We start from the raw sequence: 6000 nt of genomic DNA, 5'->3' as shown, positions 1-6000 counted from the left end.
TTTAGTTTATAATATATTCAGAAGGAATGTTAGAAGAGTTAATTAGGAAATTTGTTGGAAACATACCAGAGAGTTCTAAATTGGTGTTGGCAAGGATCTGGAGTTGTTCATAGTTGCGAACCATGAATTTTTGTGGGCTGATATGAGGACAATTGTTGATGACTGGATCAATAGTTGTTTCTTCGAGGAATCGGATTAGGAAGGTATGCTCTGTACTCTTGTACATATGTGGGCATATTCCAACTTCAAAGTGGGCAACTCTGTAGATGTCACCTTCTTGTAAGGATCGACGGTAGTGATTGGCCTGTTCAGCAGGAATGATGCCGTTGATCATAGAATCCTACAGAATTTTATGATGAGTTAAACTCAAGCACTTCTAAAGTTTAACAAAACCGATATCGATGTACAAAGCTTGTTAGGAAGATTAGTATACCTTCTCATCAAGGAAAAGCAAAGTGATTCCCTTGAATTCACCGGGGTTGCTGAAATTTGAGGAGTCCCAAAAACGGAGCAGGCGGGCATGGATAGATTGAGAAGATTTACCCAGGGGGAGTGAGGAAGAGGTTGTTGAGAATCGATAGTAGCAGAGGAAGCCATTTCGAAAGTTTGAGGAAGGAAGATATCAGAAACGGGATCAGTAGATTGATCTTCCTCTTATAATTCTCTAATTTATATAGTTTCAGTTCAACTGACGGTTTCATTGTCAGATACGGGAGATGGAAAGTTGAGGTTTGAATTGTTTGAAATGAATTTAGATTTTATTGTGGGATTTATGACGAAGATGAACGGAAGTATACGGATCGATTGGGAGATAAAGATTAAAAATTTAAAGAGTTTTGAGGCATAGAAGAAGAAGATGAAGAAGAGGAGAAGTTGAATCAACATTATAATTAAAATTTGAAAGCCTCTTATTTCTTTAAAATTACAGTTTTGGATACACATGTATTTAAATCGGGTACATAACTGTTTTTTCTAGGTTGGATCTATTAAGATTGATTTTTCGGGGTCTATGTCTATTCGGTTCGGTATTTCCAGGTCTAGTTCTGCTGTGAAAAAGAAAATTGAACCAAAAGTATTTGATAATTTTAGTTTCGGTTCCAGGTTGGATTCTTGGGGGTCAGTGCTGGGTCGGTTTTCCAGGTCCAAATGAAAAGGCCTAATCTGAGTGTTGGTTAATTATTCGAAAGGAAAAAGTTAATATAATGAGTCGTAAATTTTTTTTTGCATGAAAGTTTTGGAAATGTTGTGTGGACCTTTTCAACGTAATGGGAGTGTTTACTTTACATGCTGATAGAAATACTTATACCTATAATATTAGTGGTTGTTGGGGATGGATTGAACCCATCCACAAAGCTCATCGAACAAAAGGCCCAATCCGATAAGCTGAATAGTAGTTGGCTCGGGAGCCGATGTTTGGGGTTTCGACTCAGCTAAGGACTGCTTTTAGTCGAAACGGAGAGCAGACAGAGCGCGATCGACTTAGCGGCTCGGGGCGAGCATTCACCAGCCAGGCCCGAAAGGCCGACAAGGCCCAATCGATTATAAGAAGATTAGGTTAAGTCGATCGCGAACAGACTATAAAAGGAGAGGAAAGCAAAGGAGAAAGGCATCGACACTTAGCTACACAAACTTAGCGGCGAGATTAAGGTTTATTGTCCGTACAATCGTCTCTCTGCTATTTATACTTTTCCGGTTTAAGCTCTCACGAGCTCCGGCTTGCCATTACTTTCTCCACCTTTGTAACCTCATCTCGAAATCTAATAAACGCCTCTGTTCGACCCATTTTTAGTATTGTTTACTTCATCCGAGACCAAACTCACCTTAAACAATTGGCGCCCACCGTGGGGCAGAACAGACCCAGCGTTTCTAGACCGAAATGACCACCGGAGGTACGAACCCTGGTACCTCGGCAGAGGAGCCGGAACTCACATCTCCTCAGCCTCCTCCCCTTCTCTCGTCGGAGTTCATGAGTTCAGTCATGGCTCGACTCGCTCATCAAGAGGAAGTCCAGAAGACGACAAACGACCAGCTCGCTGCCATCGTCGCTGCTCTCAGCGCACCCACCGGCAACTCGCAACCATTCTGTCGTCACCTCTTCAACACAAACCCCCCTACTACAGCGGACGGACGGACGAACGACGAACCCAGTTGACCCTGCAGAGACCCTCGTCGCCGATGCTCTTCCGGCAGCGTCCGATCCCTCAACTGTCCGAGAGATTGCTGAGCTCAAACTAAATTTCCAACAAATGAGCTCGAGAATCCAGCAAGCAACGAGCGCAGTACCTGAGATTGATAGCGTCATCGCTTCAACATCGCGCACATCTTTCACCAAAGAACTGACGGAGGTCAAACTCCGGAAAATGGACAAGTTGCGTCTCCCAGAGTACAAACCAGGAGGTGATCCCGTCAAGCATCTGACGGCTTTCAACATCGCAGTGGCGAGAGCTAGACTTGCTCCCGAAGAAAGAGACGCGGGATATTGCCAACTTTTTGTCGAGACACTGAACGAACAAGCCCTGACTTAGTTCTCGGGACTTGAAGAAAACTCGATTAGCAGTTTCAAAGAGCTCTCCTCGGCATTCCTCAAGACTTACATCATGTTCACCAAGCGCGAAGCAACAGCCTCGAGCCTTTGGAACCTCAAGCAAACGAAGGACCAGAGTCTTCGCGACTACATGGAACAATTTAAGTTGGTCGTGTCGAGAATCAACATTCCCGATCACATCGCCGTCGATGCCCTTAGGAACAATCTTCTAGTAGAATGTAGGTTCTGAGAAGATCTCTACCGATGTCCTACCACATCACTGCAAGATTCCGTTGCTCGTTCCCACAACTTCATCCGTATGGAGGAGGACACCAAAGCCATCATGAGCAAGCACAACTCGGTGAAGCAATCAGTGCCCAAAAACGCTGCTACAGCTCACATCGAACCTCGTCAGCATGCTACCAGTGACAAAAGAACCGCAAGAACGGTCTCCTCTACGTCGTCGACGAAAACGGGAAGAAATGGAACACCTTTCATCGAGAAACAGATCCTCCGAGCGAATCCCCCCGAGCAATGGCGACGGCCGCGGTCGCCCAGGTCGATTCCGCGGCGGGTTCATCTCGGACCCCTCCAAGACTTACCAAATCGTGCAAACTTCATGGCGTCAAAGGCCACGACACTTCAGAGTGCAAAACACTTTTCGCACAGTTCCTCTCCTCGCTCGAAAGCGGCGAGATCAAGATTCCCCCTCCGAAGCCAAAAAGCGAGAACAGTTGGAGCAGGAATAAAGATAGGAAAAATCAGCGGAAAAATCAGCGAAAAAATCAGGGTAAACCACGTTAAGATGACCAAAAGCCAAAGGATGCCGAGCAGACCCCTCGTCAGGATGATGATGGCGACGCCTCAGCTGACGAAGATCAACCCGGTCAGACAAAGGATAGAAGTTATTCGCGCCCAACCAGAGCCCTCATCGGACGAAGAGAGTGACCTCGAGGAAGCTCTCGACCCGTCGGACTTACGTATGCTCCTCAAGCAAAAGACCACTCCAACGAGTAGCGAGACTCCCGGACCTTCCGATCTCCGAATCGAACTCAACGCCAAAAGAACCAAGCATGCGCTGAGCCAAGGATCTTCACCAGTATCTACAGGCGATAACCCTATCGTCGATTTATGCGATCAACTTAACGCCCGGATGGACGATCTACGTACGAAACTGGACCGCAAAAGGGCCGAGCCATCAGAGGAAAGCAAGGATCTCCGAGCTCTCCTCATCAAGAAGCAAGCAAGCGTCAGGCCACAAATCAATGTGATTATGGGAGGATCACCACCTTGCGGGGACTCAGTACGGTCTTTGAAGGATCACCGCCGACTGGTGGATAGTTCACAGCGTTGGCCACAGAGGCTTCCGAACGATCCCCCAATCTCCTTCTCGTCAGAGGACCTACTCGGAGTAAACCTCCCTCATAACGATCCCCTTCTCGTCGTCTTGGCTATCGATAAGTATGATGTTACCAAAGTGCTAATCGATACATGCAGCTCGGTCGACATCATTTTTCGCGAAACTCTCTTAAAAATGGGTATTGACTTAAAAGACGTAAAACCATCTTCCAGAACTCTCACCAGCTTCAACGGCTCCTCCGAAGTAATCCTTGGGACTATCTGTCCCTCAGTACAAGCAGAGGAAGTAACTCGGATGGTCAAATTCTCGGTGGTCAGTACCAAGGCTCCCTATCACGTGATACTAGGTATCCCATGGCTGTATTCTATGCGAGCTATTGCATCTACATACCACCAATGTGTCAAATTCCCGGGAGTGGATTGGATGGTTAAGACAGTAAGAGGAGATCAGCGAGCCGCACGAGATCTCTTGATCGCAACGGTCAAATTACAGCGCTCGCAGTCACTCGTCAACTCGGATTGCCCCCCCCCCCCCCCGATAAGTAAGGTCTGCCCACAAAAAGAAGAAGTGCTCGAAGTCCCGGTCGACGAGTCGGACCCAAGCAAAGTGCTACGAGTCGGCGCCTACTTATCAGACGAGATGCAGCGTACTATCCTGGATCGACCCTTCCATCACGACTCACGAGTTGAAAGTGGATCCAAATATCAAGCCCATTCGAAAAAAGAGACAAAAATTGGGCCCCGAGAGATCCAAAGCAGTCGTCGAGGAAGTCGAGCGCTTACTCAGCGCGGGCTCGATAACGGAAGTCTGTTACCCGGAATGGCTCGCCAATCCAGTGGTCATCAAGAAGAAGAACGGCAAGTGGCGTATGTGCGTTCACTTTACCGACCTCAACAAAGCCTGTCCAAAGGACAGCTATCCGCTTCCGAACATCGACAGACTGGTCGAGTCAACTGCCGGCAATGAAATGCTCACGTTTATGGATGCTTTCTCGGGATACAACCAGATTATGATGCATCCGGATGACCGAGAGAAGACATCATTCATAACCGATCGGGGAACCTACTGCTATAAAGTGATGCCCTTCGGGCTAAAGAATGCCGAAGCGACGTACCAGCGACTTGTCAACCGTATGTTCGCCAAGCAGCTTGGTACCACAATGGAAGTCTATATTAATGATATGCTCGTCAAGTCACTCCGAGCAGACGACCACCTGACGCACTTACGGGAGTGTTTCTACATTCTTAACACAAACAAGATGAAGTTAAACCCGACCAAGTGCACTTTTGGCGTATCATCCGAAGAATTTCTCGGCTACATAGTGACGCAGCGGGGAATTGAAGCAAACCCAAAGCAAATATCAGCTGTTCTCGATCTACCAAGCCCGAGAAACTGCCGAGAAGTCCAACGACTAACCGGCCGAATCGCAGCACTCAATCGTTTTATCTCCCGATCCACCGACAAATGCCTCCCCTTTTACGATCTCCTCCGAGGAAATAAGAAGTTCATCTGGGACGACAAGTGCGAAGAGGCTTTTAATCAGCTCAAGCACTATCTAATGACGCCCCCGATCTTGGCAAAGCCAGACATAGGCAACGTCTTATCCCTCTACATTGCGGTCTCATCCGCAGCAGTCAGCAGTGTACTAATTAAGGAGGACCGAGGAGAGCAAAGACCCGTTTTCTACATGAGTAGAAGGATGACCGGACCAGAAACCAGGTATCCGACACTCGAAAAGATGGCCCTAGCCGTCGTCGAATCAGCGAGGAAACTTCGCCCTTACTTTCAGTCACATTCGGTGGAAGTTCTTACCGACCAGCCGCTCCGAACTGTTTTGCAAAACACGAGCAGAGCTGGCCGTCTTACCAAGTGAGCGATAGAACTCGGGGAGCTTGACATCACTTACAAATGTAGAACCGCCGCTAAAGCTCAAGTCCTCGCCGATTTCCTCGTGGAATTATCTCTGGAACTTGCTCAAGATCTAGAAACCTCAGATTCAACCTGGATTCTGCATGTCGACGGTTCCTCGACAAACAAAGGTTCAGGAGCAGGAGTTCAACTTCAATCACCAACGGGGGAACTCATTCGACAATCGTTCAGCTTTGGTTTCCCGGAA

Source organism: Brassica napus, chromosome A9 (genome assembly GCF_020379485.1).
Source record: "Brassica napus cultivar Da-Ae chromosome A9, Da-Ae, whole genome shotgun sequence".
Taxonomy (NCBI): Eukaryota; Viridiplantae; Streptophyta; class Magnoliopsida; order Brassicales; family Brassicaceae; genus Brassica; species Brassica napus.
The sequence above is the reverse complement of the archived record's forward strand: the minus strand, read 5'-3'. Positions refer to the sequence as shown.